The sequence below is a fragment of the Anas acuta genome, chromosome 19, assembly GCF_963932015.1.
Source record: "Anas acuta chromosome 19, bAnaAcu1.1, whole genome shotgun sequence".
NCBI lineage: Eukaryota > Metazoa > Chordata > Aves > Anseriformes > Anatidae > Anas > Anas acuta.
Window position 1 is genome coordinate 2,203,275 of NC_088997.1, and position 22,725 is coordinate 2,225,999.

Below are 22,725 nucleotides of genomic sequence, written 5' to 3' on the forward strand. Positions count from 1 at the left end.
TGTACAGTGGAACATTAGGGCAGGGATATAGATGCCCATAGGACAGAGATAAGGATTCATGAAAGAGGAGACTGGGCTGATTCAAGAGAATGTGTTTAAAAATGCATTAGTGAAGAGTAACAGAATGAAAATACTAGATGAATATTTTAAGTGGCCAAATATTAGAAGTATGTATATATAGACATTCATGAAATGAAAGATGCTGGTCTTAATGTCCAACCACTCTTCAATTTGCATCTTTGATGGGATTTATCTGAATTTGGGGCATGATGCTGCAAGGTGCTGAGCCTCCTGGCTCAGATCTGGAACACATTTTAAGCACTAATTTCACAACGGGTTTATTTATGAGGGAAGTACAGGATAAAGTACAGGATACACTTTCAGAGGCTCCGGGGAGGCTTATCGTTGCCAGTGCGCAACAGCCAGGACTTGGCAGTATGAATCCAAGGTCTTCAGTGACTCTGGCTTAGACAAAGCCTCCTAAGTTCCCATGCCTGTAAGATACATACAATGTTATTTGCAAAACAATGAAAAACTGCGCAGAAAAAAAAAAAAAAAAAAAAAAAAAAAGACTCCTTAAAAAAATAAGTCACATTCTACTGAAATAACCCTGAAACAATCAAATTAATTTTGATTGATATTATTTTTTTATATTCCTGCACTTGCAAACATTCACATACATAGGGGTTGATAAAGCTTTCTCAAAGATGACAACAAAGGAAAGTTCAAAAAGTCCATAAAACAGTTATTACATCTCATTAAGTCTTGCACATTTTTCATAAGTGTTTGTGAAGCCTTTGAGAGGATTCAGTGTCAGTACCAAAAAGGATGTGGTACTCTCCCATTATTAAAATGACCCAAAAGTAGTAGGAGGTTAAGTACTGCAAGAACTCAGCCCTGAGTGTCCATCAGTCAAAATTAAAAAAATAATAATTAGAAAAAAAAAAAAAAGGAACAGTTATACGTGTCTGGATTTCTGTGTCTGAGGTCTTCATTTCTTTGCAGGATAGCATTTCAGCATGTGCTAAGATCCCTGAAGTCCTAACAGAAGGGGCACATGACAGAGCGATGCGCTGGATCAGCTGCATTTCTGCATGGTTTTTCAATGACTGACTTCCCGTCAGAATGAGATTCTTAATGACGGGAAGAATTTATAACATTATCAAAATAACGGATGTGTCAGATAACTTGCAGTCTTGGACCTTTTTAAAAATCTTGGATGTAAAATAATACAGGTTGATTCATGGATGGCACTCGTGTCACTGCTGACAGCAGGAAACAAAATACATGGGGGCTCCCACCCAAGCTGCACACTGACTCAGCGCTACAATCAATCACGGTTTTGCTAAATATCCTCACCAAAAAACCTCAACCATCTCCCGTCAGCAGATCTGTTGCTGGCTGTAGTGCCTCCTCCAACATGAGACAAGAGCAGCATGCTCATTACCAAAAGCATATACGGCTTTTGCAGGCTCGAAACATCTCACAAACACTTTTAATTAATTTTTCCAGCATGCGGGATGAGTAAACACACTATTGTTGATGCTGTCAGCTGTTTGATACATGTCCCAGACCTCTTTCAATTTCACTCAGAAATACTTTGACCTCTGTCAAAAATTCATTGACAATAAGGTCTCTCCAAGTAAATGTTTGCAGCAGCAACAAAAGAGGAGGTAATAGTATGCCTGCTATGCATACAAGAGGGATAATACTGGTTTAGATTTCTATGGTAATTTCTTCAGATACTGTATCAAGCTTTGGGGACTTTTTAACTGCTGCATTACTGTAATATTTCACATAAATCCTGAAATCTAGGTTCCAGACATAAAAACTCATTAGATGTATTTTGTACCTAGCAAACAAGCTAACTCTTTATTTATTTATTTATCAGTAATGCGCTAGAAGGAAAGGATGGCCAGCAGTCTGTGAAATTATTGTTTGCTTCTAGATGTAGTTACCATAGCTGAGGACTTTATACTTGGCTAATGTCTGTGATCCTTATTAACATAAATATTGTAACAGGCGGGATGGAAGTCATACACGAGATAAGATCTTGTCTGTTCCTGGCGATATGATCTCAACACTAGTCAATTAAAACTGCTGGAGTATTTCGTAATCATTGTCATATCAAATTACCGCACTGATGCATACTTTAGGTAGGAAAAGTTATTACATTACCGCATGGGGCGAAAGAAGGGCTAAAAGAATACCACAGCAGTAGGAGTTTATGGAGACATAAAAATGGCTGTGGACAGTGTTACAGTTATTCTGAGGACCGCTATAATTGTATAATAATTCTGTCTACACTTGTCCATCCTATTTTTCCTCCATGAAGTTACATATGAAATGATTCTACAGGACTGTTCAAGGGCCTACGATACAAACCTGGGAGCCTGTCTTTCCTTCCCCTTACCAGTGGCACTTTACAACGCACTCTTCTTTGCACAGGCTGACTTTGGGTAGTCAATATAACATATTCCTATAAGACTGTCAGTAGGATTGGTAGGGTAATTTGCAGAGGTTTTGTGGATCTGCAAATTGAGAATCAGCCCTTGGAGAATTAAGGTTTCAAATTTAATTTTACGCTAATTCTAGGCATTTTTTGAAAAACGACAAGTGTGGTTTTACTACCTCGTATACAACGTTATTTACTTCTCCTTGGGCTCTTTTTATTGTTTTGGGAGGATACCAAGCTAATGTAGCACTGCCCTAACTGCTTAGCTGCATCGAGCGAGGCCATTTGCATGTGGCGTGCCTGACAACCAAGTGCTGCACTGCGGGGTTCATGTGCAAGGAAACCAGCATTTGGTGCCGAAAAGTGGCGAGGCCTGATCCTGCTCCTCCATGCTGGCGGACATCAGCAGCAGTTCGCAGAACACGCTATGAGAAAAGGACATCAAGGCATACAGCAAATGAATTTCCAAAAAGATCAGTGATTCCTCTCAATCAGTTCCCTTTATAACTCCCGGATTGTTCTCTGCTGTCACTAATATTAATAGTTCATATTTTGATGGGCAGTATCTCCTAGAAAACCTAACTAATACCAAGGCCCACACTGAGCCAACACTAAGCTAGAGAAAGTTCTTGCCCCCAACATCTCCAGTCTGAAATCTCAATAATGTCAAATGCAGAGACCATAAACAATATTCTTATTTGCTGAAATAAATGGCAGATCGTTTTCTGAAGAGGCAAACAAAAATAAATAAATAAATAAATAAAAGGAGAGCACTTGTAGAAATGAGTAAGGTTTCACCTAGTGATAAAGGTAGTTATGCTCCAGTAATGAGGAGAAAGGGAACTTGCTATCAAGAATTAATGAGATCACAAAGAACAGGCAGGGGAAGTGAACGTTTTTAAAATGTCCCTGCTGAACACCAGGAATAATAGAGTGAGAAAAAATGGAGTAGATCCCTGTGGTAAAAACTATTAGAGGCGGCGAATTATAAAACTATTAACCAGAATGTAACTCCCAATTAAAAGATGATTTAACACTGGAATCTGATGGATGAATTTTGATTAAATGGAGAACTATTAGGAGCCCTGGGAAATGGACTTCTCCTGCCAGTTCTAAAAGTTAAAAGGCAGTTTGATATAAAAATTTATAAATTAAGGTTAATTACTTTAAATAACATGGCTGGAAGCAATAAAAAGAAATTTATAATATTCTCTGGAGTTTTAGGAAAATAATATAGATATCCGCACCTCTCAATGGAAAATCGAATTAGCGTCCCCAAGTACAGGTCGACAAAGACAAAGGCAAAATAAACTGGCTGACAAAGGGGCTGCGTGGGAAGCTGAACGACTCAGCCTTTGATCTGCCAGCAAAATCCTTGTCCAGTGCCACAGCCACTCTGCTCAGGGGGTTGTGCAAAGGCTGCTTCCCTTCAGCCCTCGAAACCCACGCTGCAAACCTACCGATGGATACCGAAGATGTCCAAAGAGGCAGGCTGACTCTCCTGCCCTTGAAGAAAGGTTTGGCTCTCCAAGCAGGTAGGCAAAAATTGATGTAAGGCGACCAAATCTACGTTATGATAGCAATGGGAGGGGAGACAGTAGCCCAAAGCAAGGTCAAAGAGTCCTTCTCTCAAGGGCTCGTGGTTATTACTTACAAACCTTTAAATACCGCAAGGAAGCATTCAGCCTAAGCAGGGAACGGGCTTGTCCAGAGAGATGTTGTGGGTTATTCAGAAACGTGGAGGGGGAGAGGGAGCACTGCAGCTCCCAGAGACCACAGGTGCCTGGTCCAGCCCAAGAGCGCTCAGATGCACAACGGGGGAGCTCGGGGAGATGGGTTACATTAAATTACACCAGCTCTCGTGTAATGCACTTTAATGGGAAGGAAGAAGAGTGTTTGGGGAGCACAGCACTCGTTCAGCCTGAATTTCCTTTATCCTTTCAAGTGCATCCCATGGAGGAGGCGGGGAGAACGGGAAAACAGTGTGTGCCTGTGTCACTCCTCACCAGCTGGCGGGGCTGGATCAATCCCCGAGGACAGGCAGCAGACGAGCGGGCTCCTCTTGTGACACCTTCCTGGGGCTCCAACCATTGCCCAGAGTGGCACGGAGAAGACAGAAAGCCAGGCGGGTGTCTGCAGATCCCAAAGGACACCCAGAAAGCTGGAGTCACCAGAGGAGGTGTCCTCCACTAATAGAAATGTCTCCTTGCCCCACTGCGACCCAGCTGGCCAGGGATCTTCCTCTGGGCATTGGCCACCCACCCACCCCCCCCCCCAGGCCAGGTCACACCAGCTCCCCCTGCTCAGCCCCACGAGGATGCCGAGGAAGGCTCCCAAACCTTTCCTTCACACACTCCCCAGGTCACACAGGCTCCCACAGGAGCAACCCTGCCTCCCACATCTGCTGCTCATCCAGCGGGAGGTGTGCCTGTGGCCTCTGCGCCCTCTGAACGTCTGTGCAGTTGTGTGCCCACAAATCCTGCCCCAGCTTCTCCCCGTGTACCCACGCACATCTGGACCTGCCCACGGACACATGCACAGGTTCAGCATCCCCCTGCCACCTTCCTCCCTCGGTGTCCCCAGGGGTTCACCACTTCCACCCACTCCACCTAAGCCCTGGGTACCCCCACCAGCGCCCAGCAGACCCCTCCTGCCCCCTGAGATACCGCTGTTCCACACCGTGATCAGAAAACCTGATAAGTGATCTCTTTTCTCATCTATGGACCCTTTGAGTGTTGACCCCTGAAATTCCCAGCTCCTCCCTACCCTTCCCCACGCACCCTGCTCCGGAGCCACCCCGGGTCCCTCTGTCCTTTGTCTTCCAGGCTTCCCTGCCCTGGCAGGGGACGAGCCGTGCTGCTCCTTTAAGGCTCGGTGCCTCTAAGTGATTACTCTTGGCTATCACTTTTTCTATATCAGACATGTCATGGTGAAGAATCTTCAACCTTGACTCTTACAGCTGCCCTAATTATAGGACATATTTTTGGTGCTGTGTCTTTATTCCTTTCCGTGCTGGCACTCTGACCCCGGTGCTTCCTCCGTCGCGCTTGTGTTAACAAGGTTGTCCATTCCACAGTTTCCTCACTCTGATTTGTAACTCGAAATTACCATATCTGGCTTTCACTCACTGACAACCGTCACTTTAAATAGGCCTTTTAAAGTTAATACGATGTCCATTCTAAAGTGGAGTATTACTTTTCAGTGATGTTAAATGAGCAATTTAAGGAGCTATAGGCTTTTCTTATAAGAAAAATTAATTTTTTTCTGCTGCTTAATTTATGAATAGGGCCAACCCTAAACAAATCTGTCATAGGCTGCTCCCATCCTTAAAATAAAATAATAATACAAAAATAACTCTAGTTAATGGTGGTAAAAGACAGAAGAAATATACAAATTATTCATAAAAAGAAGTCTAACACTTCCTAGAGCCTCAGGTACACGCTGCAGTGGGAACATTCTCCTTCTCAGGTCTCATCCAGTGGACCTATGGGATCGGTGACCAGGAAACATCCACATTTTGCACCAGGAGCTTTGTTGTCACATCGCTGCCAAGTGATGAAACAGCCTTTGAATACATTCATTCAGTCACCCAGGAGAGGCAGGAATGCTGGACACTGCACACAACCTGCCCCTGCATGGGCAGCGGGATGAAGGAGGGGCTGGACGGAGATTGCTCAGCTGAAGACGCCAGCAGCCCCCAAATTGGCTGCCCTGAAGCTCCATCCTCTCCATCTCTTGCTCACTCATTCATTCAGAAAGAAATTTGGACCTCACCTGCCAAGGACGTGAGAAGAGAGGATACCTCATGGAGTACAGTTTAGCTGATAAATGCTATCATTGGTGCCTCACTAAGTGAAACGGTTTTGTACTTGTTAGTTCACACAAATTCAGAAAAAGATATTTAGACAAACGTTTTTGCTGAGATGGATGGAGTTCAGATACTGCTGGAAAAGGGCTGTGTCCCACTCCATCAGCCCCACAGATGATCGGTGAGGAGCCTGCCCAGCTCTCCTCCAAAGCCAGCAGCTTCACAGCCTGCTGAGAAGGAACAGGGCAATGATTCTCCGACGAAATCAGGGGAACAGGAGCTCAGAGACATGGCATGTGTCCATGGTTCAGCACTCACTCCCTGCCGTGCTATGCTTCCTGACCAGGGTTTTCGGAGCAATGCATGGGTGCCTGATCTCCTCTGAAAGCTTCAGCTTCCACACGTCCGCCTTCCACCATTCCCTAAGCAAGGTCATTTATCTCCCCACTTCTTACTGGGTCATGAGAATACATTACCTCCTGTTCAGCAAAGGATTTGAGATCAAACCTCCCTTGCTGCACAAAGTCCACACACCTCCAGCCAGTTCAAGAAGCTCCAACCTGCCTGAGATTTCGGTGTTCATGTGGGATCAACATGCTGGGCCTCATGCTTTTCCCCTGGCTTCCGAAAGGTCAGAACAGCAGTGTATTGAATCTCTAAACATACTGATCACACAGCTCTGCTAGCTCACTAGAATCCATTAATATCCAAGATACTGGAAGGGAAAGGGAAAAAAACCTTCCTCCATGAACTTAAATCAATTAGCTGGGACTAAAAAATGTAGATTCTTGTGGAGGAATAAAAAATGGAAAACACCAGGCCTCATTATCCCGTCCCTGAAGTGCCAGAGGGTAAAATTATCTTTCATGATGATGTTCTTCATTGATTAGTCAAACATGTAGGAAATCATATTAAAGATTTGACACCTGATGTGGGATCAGAAGAGCTTTGTGCTACAACAGCACATGCAAATGTTGTGGCAAAGCTGTATGTGCTTTGGCCAAAGGAAAAGGATACATGAAAGGATGACAATGGTTTGGAAATATGGTGGGAAAATGAAAACTTGCAAAATTCCCCATGGAGGAATCTTGTAGATTTTAATATAAGGTTCAAGGGAAAAAAAAAACAGTTTCCACAGAAGGTACTTGAAGAAGCTGTTTAATAATTTCTGGATGATTTCTTCTTTGCCTTTTTTTGTTAATTATCCTGTAGAGTCCTGTAACCAGAAGCTGATTAGATGCATTCAGGTTCAATAGGCAGAGTAAGTTCTAAACAGCCATATGCAGAAATCGAGCACTCTCAAAGAGACAATCTGTTGAGATTTATAGTTCTGTAGTAACAAAATATTAATATATATATCTACATATTTATACAGGGCTGAAATGGGAGAATCAGATCTACAAATGGATTGAACTGACGTAACTTCAGAGAAGCCACGGTGATTTAACATCACCTGAGACCAGGCTCTTGTCATCCAAACAGCTGAGCAGAAAAGGCCGATCACCTTGCTCTGGACCAAGCGCGAAATCCTGGCCTTGCTGAAATCCAGAGAGACGTCTTCATGGTCCCTACATCTGCAAACATTTCCACACTAAGCATCTGCCTCCTCCAGAGCTGCAGAAGGATTGAGGATGACTGCAGCTTGTCTCTACCTTCAGCACCACGGTCAAAGAGAGCTTTGTCTTCAGCACCAGCCTGGCACCAGGTTAGAGGCACACCAGCCTCCGTACTGACAGAAGCCATTTCACTGAACTCCACAGCTATTAGAGGCCCAAATCAGGAAGGGCAATGAAACAACTTTTAGCTATTTAAGTAGTGCCACTGCTGTGGTCAGTGATCCTGACTGAATCAGGGCCAGAGACACAGTATTGCTACAGGATCTGACGTTTAGTATTGTAGCCTTGCATACAAAACAGCCCGCAAGGATGGCTTTTCTCTTGACTCTGTACTGGTGGTGAGGGTCATAATGGGTGTCTATGTGATCAAAATGCCTTCAAAAACAGATAAACTATTAGATGAAAACAATGTATAAAATCGTTGTAGGCCTATGCTCTTATCAGGCAACCATAATCAGCAGCCCTGGGATCTTCCAGCGCTTTAGGGCTAATTTCTACGTCAGTGTTAAGTAAATTCCATGGCATGAATAACCTAAATTATGTGGTAGATTAGACTGCAGGATGCATAGCAAACATTACTTAAAGCGTTTTTAAAACTGCTGTACAAAGTGCACTATAGCGATAAAATAGAGCAATTCCTAATTAATATGCACAAAAAAGCCCTATAGATAAATAATTTTAACCCCATCCTTACCACTGATTCTTAAGTGTGAACACATTGGAATGAACTAAGCAAAAAAATATCTTGGTTTTAAATGAGGCCAAAAGTGAAGCCTCCAACTGAAGAAACCCACCCATAAACAGAGTGATAAACTAAGACTTCCCCATTCAAAACCGTTTTTCTTTTCATTACTCCAATGTTGTCCTCACTGCCCCTATTCATCCAGCTCTTGTAGCATCAAACTCCTCACTCCGAGTTTCTTCTCCCAATTTATTTCCACTGCATTATGCATATGAACATTTTTCTATCTTCTGGACTACAGGAACAAAGAATTTTTACTCTTGGGCAAGACACAGCACATGACATGTCCCATTGCTCCATCTAATACTGTTGCCTACTTCTCCCCACCACCTCTCCCCTGCTGCTCCTCAACAGCATGGAGTGTGCTGTCCAAAGACGTGTGCTGCCTTCAGCAAGGTTCTCACCCAAGCACTCTCAGTTCATCCTGCTGCCTTTCAGAAAGGATTCTCCCTTTCTCCTGCGGCCTTACACCCACCTCACTGTTGCTACTCAGACCCAATGCCCATCACAGGCCCTGGGCAGTTTTCTGTGCAGACATGGAGCAAGCAGCAGAACAGTTTTCAAGATGCTTTCCAGCCCCGTGCTGCTGTAGTATTCAGACTGGAACATTTGAACTCCAAACTGAGCAACTGAACTCACATCAGAATTGCTGCTGACAGTGTAACTAAATAAAAGACCTACTTTTCTAATCCCCGAGGCCAATACAAGAACAGTGGTGAAGAAATGGATATTCTTCATCCATCTGGCTGCAGTGATCACCATTAAATTTGAACATAAAGCTCAAAGGACCCATGGAGTGCCACCAAAATTCCTGGAGTGAGCTGTCAGATGGCAATAAATCACTTGCAAATGACTTTATGGGTGGAATCAAACTGATTTTGAAGCAAAAGTTTTATGGAAAGTCACTGAATTTGGAGGCGAATAATAGTTTTGATTTCTTCCCTTCCTCTCTTTTCCCCCCCTCAGTCCAGGCCACCCCACCCCATCACGCCAACAAATTAATCAAATTTGAGTGCCCAACTTAAAACTTCTGCGGAAATGTCTATCAGTTTTGTCTGGATTTGCAGATGAACAGCATGTTCTGCTGAAGACCATGAATTCCTGATGATGCTTGTATCACCCTCAAGCCAGGGGTGATCTAATAGCAGGAGAAAAGCAGGCTAAAGCTGCAGAAGGTGATTTTATGGGCACAAAGTTACAGAGAACCTCTGACAAGAAGCCAATACAGCTCATGCACTTCCCCAGACTATTTAGACAAATGGCCCACACAATATAGTCCCCCTGGCAGCTCCATGAGTAGTGGGGTAGCAGGAGGCAAGTACAGTATCCATATATTCACAGGTACCTCTAATGTACACAAAAATATATAATGAGTATCAGCAGTCTTCATTAGAGTGCAACCAAGAATTATGGAGATCCTAACCTTGCAAGCCGAATAAATTATTGCCAGAGGAGTATTATGTATTCTAACAATATCTAATGTACCTCTTTGTCTCTCATAAATTACAAGACATCGTGTGACTCCTAGAATATACTCCACCGTCTCATGCATAGCCACTACGTAGTCTTTTTTTTTTTCCAAAAACACACAATAGAGACTCTAATCAGCATGATCTTGCATAGAGATTTTAATAGCCGAGAAAAGTGTACTTGTAGTCACACGTTCTTGGGCCTGGTGTAACTATTTCAATTACCAAAGCAAATGACCACAATTTAAATGTGCTGATAAAGGGGAAGCTCATTTGCACTGTGTATATAAGAATATCATTATTAGCTACATACACCTCCATTCACAGTTGCATAGGAATTTTATCAGTGCGCAAAGTATCTCCACCTAGTGCGTGCTATGGTAGTGTACCTATGATTATTTGAGTTTCTGCCTTTCGTGAAAAAGATGGGCACCTGCTTCTTCATTGACTTGTCCATTGTAGACTTAACAATGACTCCCAACAGAGAGTCATCAAACTCAGTTCACTCCAGCAACCAAAAATAAAAATTCCTTTGTACTTTCCACTTACAAATGAGTAGAGATGGAACCTAAAAAAAATTTCAGCCCTGGTACTCTGTGTGCGTTAGCACCAGCAAAGCTAGTTGATTTACATCAAGAAACAGCTGGCCTTCAGATGATCTTGAAATTAACAGAACATGGCATATTTGTCCTTCTTCGCAGAGTGCTTTTGTCCAGGCAACACAGGAATTGTCTGATTATTACTTTCCAACAGACTTACCCATGTATCGGATACCTGCTTCAAGGTTTTTAAATGGCTGGATACACCAACAAGCACCACACAGTTAGAAAGTTCTGTACCCCAGCACCAACTCTTTTCTGTTGGGAAAGACATGAAAAATACATTTAGAACTGTGCTGTATTAAACTGCAAAGAAAGCTATAATTACTTTTTAAAATCCCATTCCATTTACAAGGCCACAAGGACGATTGTTTTGCATTATTCTCTCAAATGTTTTCTGTTTCAGGTTCCTTTACCACTTAGACTGGCACATATACACACACTAACACCCTCTTTTAATATGGAGAGTCCAAGGATATTGTACGTGAGACTTTACGGACTGTATTTTAAATATGTATTAACAAGATGACGGATACCTGGAGTAGACCAGTCAGGGAAAGCAAACGAAGACAAGAAATATTCTCAGGGTGTTATTGATTAACTGTTTTTCAAAACAGAGGGAATCATTTTTAACTGGTTTAAACTATGATGGACTCAAGTGGAAAATGCAAGCAGAGTTAGCAAGGAGCATAATTGACTGGGCATGGAACTAAGTAACCTCTCAGCACGCTGGAAGTGGTGGAGCGAGGGGGGTGACAGCTGGGGCTGCTCCGGACCCAGAGCCCTTTCTTCCCAAAGTGAACTCTGCCAGCAGCCAACGACGACAACAAGTAAAGGGAGGGGGGAAGCAAAAGAAAAAAAAAAAAAAAAAAAAAAAAAAGGGTCCAGCCACTCAGTTACATGATCTAAATTCTAATCAAACATCATTTAAAGCATGTTTTATTTCAGCCTCTGGAGAGATAGTCCCTCCTGACTCCTCACCATGGCAACCGGTGTCTCATTTCAGAAGTGTCATGCCACATTATCATCTTGCCGGCTCACACACTCCTGCCTGACAAGTTCTCTCTGCCCCTTGTGACAACCGTTCCAGGCTTATGCTGTTTATTTTTGGTGTCAGGCTGGCCCTGGCAGATTGAAAGGCAACCTCAACCCCTTGAACAACAAGCACCACACCCCACTTGGTGATAAGAGATGATTTGAGAAGATATTTGCTTACATGTGTATAAGCAATTTGCTGTATGATGAAGCCCCAGTGTGTCTGTGTGAATGCACGCATATGTATATGTGTGCAAAGGGGAAGGAATTGCAGAAGCGTAACGTTTCATGAGAAAGCAAACAATTCATTTCAGATCCCAGGTAGTAGGTTTCAATCATCCGATCCTGTTATGCACACAAACAATATGAAATATAGGCCAAAAAGGCATCATAGGTGCTCTCTCCTAAGAGAAATGAAAGCAAAGCTAGACATTGTCTCTGCAAAATACCCTCATGGCGTCCCTGCAGAGTGCTGCAAGATACAGCAGCAAAAGCACTCCGTGGAAGGAATGGAAACAAAACATAATAATTTGATAAGGAAACATGCTAGAGAGATGCTTTGGGTCAGATTCATCTCTGCTATTGTAGTATCAATTTGGAGCAACAACAACGTTGACAATGAATTACCTGGGATTGTCTGCAATCAGAATTACAGAAGCTCCACTCATATTCAAGTAACAGATTGGGTTCATCACAGAGACAACTTCCTTTTGACTATTCTTTTTTTTTACAGCCTCTATGTAAGTATGACTAAGTCTACAACTAAGGTCCCTTAATATAAGTGCAACAGTAATTATAAAAAAGTATGTATTACATTTGCTTTTAATAGTAAACATAAAAATATAGGTTTTTTTTTTTTTTTTTTTTTTTTTTTTATTATTTATTTGGCTGGCAGTGGCAATAGGGCAATAGAGCAGTGCTTCATTCCATTCAGAATTAGGAACATTTTCCTACCTCCCCATCCAAGCAGGTAGAGAACAAGTTGTTCCTGGATGAATTGTCCTGTTGTTACCTATCCTTAGGCCAGGAGGTAAGTTGCAAGGAGTCAGATACAATGTCTAGGTAGCAAGAGCACAAAGAAGAAATGAAGGAATAGGTGTCAGCAGTGCAGAGATCAACACAGATTTCATATTTACTATCCATACTAGTATCTGTAGCCTGTGACAGAAGATGGTTAAGGATCCACCCTGGAAAAAGCACATTAAACAGAGAGAACATTCCTTAGTTAAAACGTCAGGAGTCACCAAAAGTGATTTTTTTCAAAGAAGTTGCAGCTATGCTGAGACGTATGGAATCCAAGTCTCATGCAAATCAATAACTGATTTTCCAATTATCATTTTCATGGACAATAATCAATTTGAATGTTGCTAACCAAATTAATAGAATCTAATTTTCCCACTGGCAAACCCAGCAGAATGTGATGTGTCACTCAACGCTGTCACAGCACTACAAACACCAGCATCATAAAACATGTAGGTTACTTTCACCAGAGAGCCAAAAGAGTACTAACATTGAAATATCAGCCAGTAGCTTGGGAACATTTTACTTAAAGCAAGAAAAGCAGTGTTAAATGCAATATATGATAAAGGGCTTATATATTTCAGGTCATCTGCAGATATTGGAGTTCCCAACCAAACATTTAATGGGGAAAACAGAGCACCATCCTCTGATAAGCAACTGAAAAGGACTGATTTCTACTAACTTCATTGTGATATTGTCACACAAGTGATCAGGAAGCTGGTTACTGACAGCATGCCACAAATACAATTGCTGCAGTGAGCTCTCTTTTCTGCTTAGCACAGGTCATCAAACCGCTGTACCAATTTCTCTGTGGCTATGTCTATCCCAACACAGGTGGGCGCCTCCAGCAACGATCACCAGGCTGTGAGTAATATCTATGAAGTTATTGATGGAAAAACTGATTCTGAAGTCATACAATGGAACAGTATAAAACCCAAAAGGTCAGAGAATACCTGTTTAAGACAGCCATCACACCAACAGACAGCAATGGTCTCTGAGAGGCACAGCAGCTGGAGACTGGTCCTGGTAACAAAGCCCATCGGGGATATCACAGGCAGGTCCATGACTACTTTGGCAGTGATGAGGTTTGTGGGCAATGCTGGTATCAGCCACGCCTCACAAAGTGCTCTCACCTTTTCATGAACGTGGTTGGAAGAGGGACAGTCTGAAGTCTGGCACAGCACTGCAAAACAAAACAAGGCACAAGAGCATTTGAAAGATGGCTGTGAGATTTGTCAGCTGAGACAGTTCAAAGCAGAACTCCATTACGCACGTGGCACTCAGGATAATAACAGGTAATGCGGGCAACTTGTGGGCAATCTCTTGCCTCTAGCAAAGGCTATAAAGTTCACCCAGTAGGTGACTGAAAAGACTGAATGTCAATTGGAGCTGGGCATACAAATTCTGAAAAAGTGAGACATGCCAACATCAAATAGCTGCATACCCACTGTTGTGCAATTAATTAAGTTTACAGGCATATTTCCATGCACTGCTTTGGCCCTGGGAAAGAGGTATGTGTGTGCTTTACCATGGAGTTCACATGGGTCGTAATGTAAACAAAATTTGACCCATTATCTTTTATGTTATCTCACAGAAAGATTCATGAACTGGGCAAAAACATACAATTAACTGAGATGCAATCTTTGATCAAATAGGGAGCTAATTGGAAAAAACAGCTTTCATTAAAAACAAACAAACAAAGCAATATGTTCATTTAATTTTAATCCATTTTCTAGTAACTGTACCATAGAAAGACAGAGGCTTACAATAGAAAGGCATTTGTAAACAAAATATGATAATCCCAAGACACACTAATGGCATTTTACAGAGTTGGTAAGAGGAGAGCGCGTACATTTTTAAAACTATAAAATGGGGAGAATTAACATTGATTATGGAGCGGCAATGAAACTCCAGAGTTGCAAGTCCCATAAAAAGCTATAAACATGGCAAACGCTACTGGAAGACTTTCCAGAAAAGGAAAACAAGGGGAATATTTCACAATGCAGAAACAGCATGCAGGGTAAGAAGGCAAGGAGTGATGCCTCTATGGCTGCAAAAATACATATATGTGTGTATATGTGTGTACATGTGTGTGTATACACATAACCCAGTCTGGGAGACTTCCATTCCCAAACGCTCGAGTATTTACACACCCCTTCCCAGGTGTAAAAAATCCAACTGGCACACAATGACTGCAGTGATGAAATGCTAAAAGAGAACTTGCATTGCCCATACGGTCCATCTACTCATCTCTGCCACTACTTTTTTGTGCCACTTTTTATACTTCATTAAAGCAAACCACTGATGTTCTTCAGCAAACAAATATAGTCCTAGGAAAGGACTCAGAGACTGGCAGGAATTCAGTTTTGGCATGCAAATCCCATATTTTCATCTTACATTTGCAGTTGCTCGTGCATATCTATATATCCATCTGTATACCTATCTTCATAAAAACCTAACTGCAACAAAATAAACGATAATAATTCTCCTATTTCTCTCTTTCCACTATTCTCCACCAGAAAGCTGGTAATAAAACAACAAGCTCTCTAAAGTAGACATTACCAACCCAGGCCATGCAAACAAACACTTCACCATTTTATAATCTCACATGTCGAATGAACATCATCGTTCCCTTTGGTGCCTTAAAATACCAGGTCCATAAAATTACTAAAAGGCAGAGCGGTAATGCTGCCTACCACTAGCGCTGCCTAGAACAGACAAGAAAACTGACAGTGGCTTTCTTTTTTCCCCTGAAAATCCTCTTCCGTCCACAGGTCCAAGCAATGTTCCCTCCGTAGTCTCCTAACTGAATGGCTGCCTTTTGACTTCTCATATTTGATGTGTCGGGTCTCTTTTTTTCCCCCTCAAAGTCAAAGATGACTGCTCAATGTATCTGTGACTCCAGTCCCCTCCTAGCTACCCACAAAGATACAACCACACCGACCTACGAGAAATGTTGTTTGTAAGTGAAGTCTGAAGCCTCCAAGCTACATCTCTACCATCCTCGTCTGTTTGTGGCATTGAATTTGCAAACAGTGTTTATTGTGTGAAGTGCTTGCAGAGGTAACACGCAAGCGAGGCCCACCTTCTATGTGAGCTTCCCTGGGAGAAAATCTGGCTGGAAACTGGGGTCAGCATCTCCCCAGCACGGAAGCAGGGTGCTCAGAGCAGAAATTGGTGGCAAGATGCAACCTCAAGCCCTGAGCCATTTAGTGTGGATGCAGTTGTGTCTCCCTGCCTTTCTGCAAAAACAGGATGCCAGCATTTCCCTAACTCTCAGCAGCACAGAGAGGCTAAACAAGAGATAGTGTGGGCTGCTGAGTATGGGAATTAAAGTGAGAGTAATCCCTCACAGAGTCTGGTCTGGCCATTGCTGTAGTTGTTTTTAAATAACAGCGTACACAGCAACTGGCTTTTCCAGGAAATATATAAGACTTTCAAGCTTTATTCTTTCAGAGCAGTGCTAAAAAAATAATAAATAATAATAATTAAAAAAAAAAAGGACCGTCATTGATTAAAAATAGAAAATGAAAATGTGAGCATAGCCACTATGGGCTCTCCTTGGTGCAGAATGCCAGGTTTATGACAAATGTATAATTTTGCAGACTAATAAGAACAAGTTGGTGGCAAAAGAGGCAGGGGGGAATGGAAATAAAGTCTGAGCTTTGGGGAGAGAACGAAGGAGCCTGGTGAAAATGCTGATATTTACTTACTGTAAATGTTGAGCCTATAAAACGTTCCCTCACACAGCAGCCTAAAGTGCCAGGCAGACAACAACAATAGCATGCTTGAATGAAGTTATATATTGTTTTGTGAAAGCGGCAGCTCACAGCAGAACTGAGATTAATAACAACCGCAGCTTTTGTGGTGTAAGTTACAAGAGCACACCAACACTTTCTGATAGCATTCAGCCTGGCAAAGCGATAGCTACAGCACTACGGCTGCTATTTACATGAATGTATCATCTCCGGTTTTGTTTGTGGGTTGTCTTTTTTTTTTTTCTTTTTCCCCAAACCAAAGTGAAGAGGGAATAAATTTCAGGGGTGCTGCCTGATCAACAACAAACGCTCCAGTTCCTCTGAGACAAAGGAATTCAACTCGCAGATAAAATCTCTTGCAAACCTCTCTGCTGATAGCAGGTATTTGCGAGGAAGCCGGGGTACATGTGTGGATGGATTTCTTGCAAGACTTTGCCTCACAAAGCCACCAGGGATTGCCAGGCAGAACCTCTAAGACATATTTACTTGGGGGTGTGAGTTTTTATAGACATTTGTGCAGCTTTGTGGAACCTGTGAGGGGTCAACACCTCCAGGCCGGGGTGCCCTGGCCCTGGGGCCGTTTGCCGAGGCCGGACCCTCAGCCCGGTGTCTGATGCCTCCTTCCCCAAGGCCCCCAGGGCCACGCTGCCCCCGCCGTCGGGCTGCTTCGTTAATTGTTGTTTGTGTGTTTATTTAATGAGGTGTGGAGCAGCCTCTAGTGGCGGACGGCAGGCAGCGGCTCAAGCACAAGCTGAGGGTTTCTTGGCGGTGAGCAGGAGCTGAGGGGCCGAGGCCGCCCCGGCAGCCTGCGGCTTGCTTCAGCCTCGGCGCCCCCGCGGGTCTCAGCCCTTGTGCTCCTTCATCACCTCACGGGGCCCCAGTTCCCGACATAAACAGAGCGAAACTCCCCCAAAACGCTCACTCTGCCCGAGGCCTTACCTGAGGAGGCTTTGGCCCAGGTCAGGCTCTCCTGCTGTGGGTGCTGTGCCAGCCATGAGGGAGGCAACCCTCCCGCTGGCCTCTAAGGGACATGTTTTCTCTTCTTTTCCTTGTTTCTTTCCATCCGAGGCACAAATTAATCAGATGGGGGTGAGCAGCACAGCTGGAGGCAGCTGTCTCCTCACCAGCATGCTGGCCTGAGGAGGTCGAGGTGCACCCTCTCATGGGCAGTAGAAGCCTTACTGTGGAGCTGTACTGAGAGGGGAAAAAAAAAATCAAAACCTAAAAAACTTCCTTTTGGTTCCCTTTACCCTTTATTTATACCCCTAAACTCTGCCCAGAAGCCTGCTGAGCTCAGAGGATGGGCCACACATTTCCCTAGGCCAGCACCCCTCCAGGAGCTCACCAGACGTCAATTTCCTCCTGCTTTAACCATCGGCAACTCTGATTCACCACGTCTGGCGGTAACCACCTAGATTGCACTTACCTACTGCAGGGATGCTTGGAGCTTTAATTAATTAGAATGTGTGAATCAAACATCCTTAATTGAATCCTGTTGCAGAAACACAGTATATTGCCCGGCCAGTGCTGGGGCTGGACTCGCACTCACTGGTTCCCCAGTCATGCTAGGGGCCCTCAAATCCTTGCAGCATTTGTTCCGTTCCTCTTGTGTCCAAATTGTGCTTCCTTTGGTTAAATTCACCTCCATAATCACTTTATCTTGTGTCCTGCAGATCCTCCGACATCACAGCATCTCCCAGTTCACACCCAGCACCACAGAAACCAATGCATCCTCACAAGTACCCAGGAGCTCAGAGCTCAACCAGGCACTCCCATGTCCCACATTTGCACTTTTACTCCAGATTACACGTCTGAACTGTGTTATATCCAACCTTTCCTGCCACTGCAGAAGTTATATCTTTTGGCTCTTCCTGGCTTATGATTTGCATGAACTCCTCAGAAAGCCTCTGTCGGTTTTCTTCTTTTATTGGCACAGCTTCCAATTTTTGAATCTTTGATGGTTTTTCTTAATTAAAACTCATAACTTCTCCTAAGTATTTCTCTACTGCAACCCCAGATTAAGACATACATTGGCCTCCCAGCCATGCAAGGTACTTTCTTCTGTATGCCTTTAGTTCCTGGAAAGCTTCCTTAGACCTCTGGACTTGCCATTTGCAGGAACCTCTCCATTACTGGTCTTCAAAGAGGTTCTCATTTCCTGCAACAGTTTTCCTGCTTTTCGCTGACTCTGCTGAAAATCTTGAAAGGGGGTTGACATGGACCACATGCTTTCAGTCTTTCAGTGCTCTAATTTCTCCATCACCTCTGCTCAGTTTCCTTCAATATTTCTTCTTTATGCAAAAGGAAATTTATCTTTCATTCTGGCATCTGCCCTGCCATCTGCCTTTGTGAACATGAAGGCAAAACTGTCAGTGATTTTTTTTTTACACACAATGTCTATCAATAAATAACCCTCAGCAGCTTTTAGAGTCTTTCCATTGCTGATCTATTATTCCTTTGGCCCATGCAACATTCCTTGTTATTTATTATAACCTTTTTCACAGTCTTCCCTTTATTTCCCACCACTGCTTGTCTTGTCACTTCTTCTGCTCATTGCTTCATTCTGCTCTTGCTGTTTCAAGACCAAATGTTGGCACATCCTTTTACCTCCGCACAGGCAGGGCTGCAGGAGCTCTCAGGAGGGCAGCCGGCCTCTTAAGATGGGAGAATTTTAAGGGTAGCAAAATTCAGACAATGTATATTCTACAAGTATATGGCACATAAAGAGGGAAGGCAGCAAAAACCTTGTGCTGATTGTGAATGTCACTGGCCATTTCATAACACATGTATGTTTCACACTATAATATCATATAATATGTTACCTCTTGAATGCCTACCCTTGTATATTTTCCATTTCTTTCCGTTTTATTCTGATTTTCTTGGAACTTTTTGCTTGTTTTTTCCCAAGCAAGAAAAAATTCTCTATTCCCTTTCCTGAAACACAGTTTATTTTTTGTGACAGTGGTCACAGACCGTGATTACTGATTCTAGTCAGCATAAAGTACTGACCAGAATGAAACTGCAACCATGAGTTTTAGTTTATATACAATGCACACTGTGAGGGCTCTGAAAATTTCTGCACCTTCATAACTAATGTTCTGGTCTATCTCAGCAGAGCTCCACGAGGAAAAGATTTGGCTCTACAAATTCGCAATTAGGTACCTAAGAGAATAAATCCATTCTTTTACCAAGGAACAAAGATTGTCCTGAACTATGTAAACAAGATCCCTCATATAAGGGCAATTTCAGAATTTTTTCTATCCCAAACTTCCAGTGAGATCTTCTTCATTACACATATACATGCCCCTATTTTTTATCTTCCTTTTTAGAGATGACTGGGGGTCATCTCTAGTTTTTAATAGTTGTGACCACCTTAACTCCTACAAAAGCAAGTGCTAAAAACCCACAGCCCTTAGGGTCAAAGTAGAAATGCTCTTTATTTATGGGGAGCACATTTAACTGTCATGCAGTTCCTGCCCATTTTTTGTCACCATTATTAATCGGGTACTCTAGTCACCCCTACCTCTATATATGCTCAGCTTTTGAGGGATTAGCAGCACCACCCTGAACAGTTCATGGGACAAGGGAACCAATAAAAAGGCATTCGTGAAAATGACCATTTCAAGGGAGATAAAATATCATTATGTGAAATGGATTTGCTGGCACTCCTCACCAAATTTAGCACCTATTAAATTATAGAAACCATTATTCCTCTTACACAGAAAAGTCTGAAACTTTCTCTAAGAGATATATTTTATTATTTTAAGTGGGGCTTAAATGTATTTTTTCCTTGTGATAAATTTCCACATATGATTTTTCTTACAGATAAAACAGGTTCTTGTTCAACTAATTTTATTGATCAAAGAGGATAATACTTCCCTTTTCCTACAGCGTAGGAATATTTCCCTCCTGGAGTGAGGTGTTTGGGAATTTTAACAAGCTGTGTTTTCACATCACAAGCCTTCAGCCAGGAAATGTTGTCAATATTTAAGCATAGTAAATGATACAGCTTGCTTTATTAATAGAGAAGCATACCTGTAGAAAACAAAGCACTTTTATATTAAAAAATAATGCTGCACCTCCCAAACATGATACATCTAAATCCTCTCCCCATGGCTTTCTACTGCATTTTCTAAACTACCTTCTCAGTGGCTTTGTCCCCTGTGCCACTAAGGCATTCAGTGCAGGATGGCCTGTCTGGAGCTGTAGGAAAGGGGATTTTGTTCCCTTCATCAGGCAAGTGCTCTGGGAAGACCGGAGGTTGCAGAAGCAGGAGTGTTCTGCCGGTCTCTAATCAAACTTCCCCTGGCCGGGTGCGAGAGGCCAAACTAATTAAGCAGAACATCAACCCCAGAGGGAGTCAAGTGTTGGAAGAAAGTTGCCTGGAGGAAGAGGAGCGGGTTGGGAGAGCAGGTGCCTCGCAAGGGATGGAAACGTGACCTTGCAGGACAAAACTGAAATGCACTCGCAGGAACACCTTTTGCGGACACCTGAAGGGAACCCGTGCCAGAGACCTCCGGCAGATGTTGTTATAAACTTACACAGATGGGGAACAGAAACACGAGAAAGACTGGTCCTGTTTGATCACCAAGCACTGAAAAAGCAAAAGAGTGGACGCACCTCGGCAAACAATTTCTTTCCTCTCCCTTTTTAACATTAAGAAACTTTGAAACACCTGCGGTGGGAAACAAAAGGTTAATTAAAAAGAACCCCCATCTTTGCACTAAACTGATTGCTGGGACTCCTGCCAGCCTGGGAAGGTTAAAGAGCTCAAGCATGCGTGGGCTGCGGGGGGAATGGCTAAAATTTACAGCTAGCTCCCTGGAAAGTCACAGTTCAGCTGTTCTCCCCGAGCAGGTGCTCATGGGAGCGGGCCTGTCCCTTTCAAAGCGTGAAGATTGATGAAGCCTTCGCTCTCACCAACTGTAAATATACAACCAGCCTTGTCAGAGCAGGTTTGTAACATCACTTGCTGACAGCGAGAAATTTTTTTTAACCTCCTAAACACACACACACACGCCTACCCCACACAGGCTCTCATACACACGCACATAAAAGTACTAAAAAAATAGGCTTTTTCCCAGGAAACGGAGAAAAGCCAATAAATAAAAGGATGGGAAAGGCATTTATGTTTTCCCTGCCCGGAGAGGCAATAGACAGAGGACGTACATGGGGTGATTTCATCCTGTCCTAGCAAACAAGCAACATCTTCCTTGGGCTGTGCAGTTTACGGCCAAGCCCCGCACGGCAGCTCAGGCGCTTCTGCAAGAGCGGCGGCACAGGAGCCTGGTGAGCTTAAATCAACGGGGCTGTGTGCTGCCAGGCACCCCTCCATGGAGATGCAGAACAAGCGATTGTAAGAGAAGATACTGCTAAAATAACCATTTTACACTGCCCTAGTGCCTGCTTTCTGAGGACTTCATAACGTGCTATAGATAGAAATCACTCGTTCTCTGCAGCCGCACAGTAGGATCTTTATAAAGTTGGACGCAAGTGTCTTTAGGTTGGGATTTTCAAAGTCTTGCATCATCCAGCACCAAGGGAACACAAGCTGCCCACAGGGGCAGGCAGATCTCCTGGGGAACACGGACATGAGGAGAGGGCCAAGTGGCACAGCGACCAGTACCTGGGGGCTCAGCCATGGGACCTCCCTTTCTGCTTTTATTTCCATGCACGGTATAAATCCAAGCACTCCTCTCCCGTAACCATTGGGTTACTTCCTTGAAGACACCAGAGCAGAGCTGAGTCCTCAGAGGGTGTTTTCGCCTTCATGGTGAGCTCAGGATGTGGATTTTGTGCCTGGTTATCTGTGCAAGCACCCAAAGAGGTGGCTGCTCCTCTGCTGAAGAAAGTATTTTGACTAATAGCACTGAAGAGTCACAGGCAAATCTAGCAGGAAAAAAATAGCACTGGCAAGGCTTACCCAAAGCCCGTGGAAACCAGACAGACTATGAATGGGCTCCTGGCTTCAGTGACTGAACTCCTTGGATGATTGGAAGCAGAATTAATATTCTTGTATGAGTTTATTGTGCTGCCCCAGAATTCATTTCTAGCTTTGCAGTCATCTTAACTAAAATAATTCTGCAGCATCCTTTTCTCTTTTCCAACAAAATTCATTCCACGTTATCATTTCTCTAAGGCAAAATTTCAGGGTAATAGAAAATGTTTAGCCTAATTTCTTAAAATTGTTAAGTTTGATATCGCCTTTGCAGCATGGAGGTTT

The 22,725-nt window shown here is 43.2% G+C and overlaps 1 long non-coding RNA gene across 1 annotated transcript; it reads right to left on the reverse strand.

Annotated features, from left to right (window-relative positions):
* Nucleotides 1–322: 322 nt before the first annotated feature.
* Nucleotides 323–22,339, reverse strand: LOC137842262 (uncharacterized). The gene is made up of 5 exons (XR_011088983.1): nucleotides 17,442–22,339; nucleotides 13,698–13,927; nucleotides 12,679–12,782; nucleotides 10,850–10,947; nucleotides 323–494 (listed from the first exon to the last, which is right to left on the reverse strand). It is a non-coding gene; the product is annotated as an uncharacterized lncRNA (long non-coding RNA).
* Nucleotides 22,340–22,725: the final 386 nt, after the last annotated feature.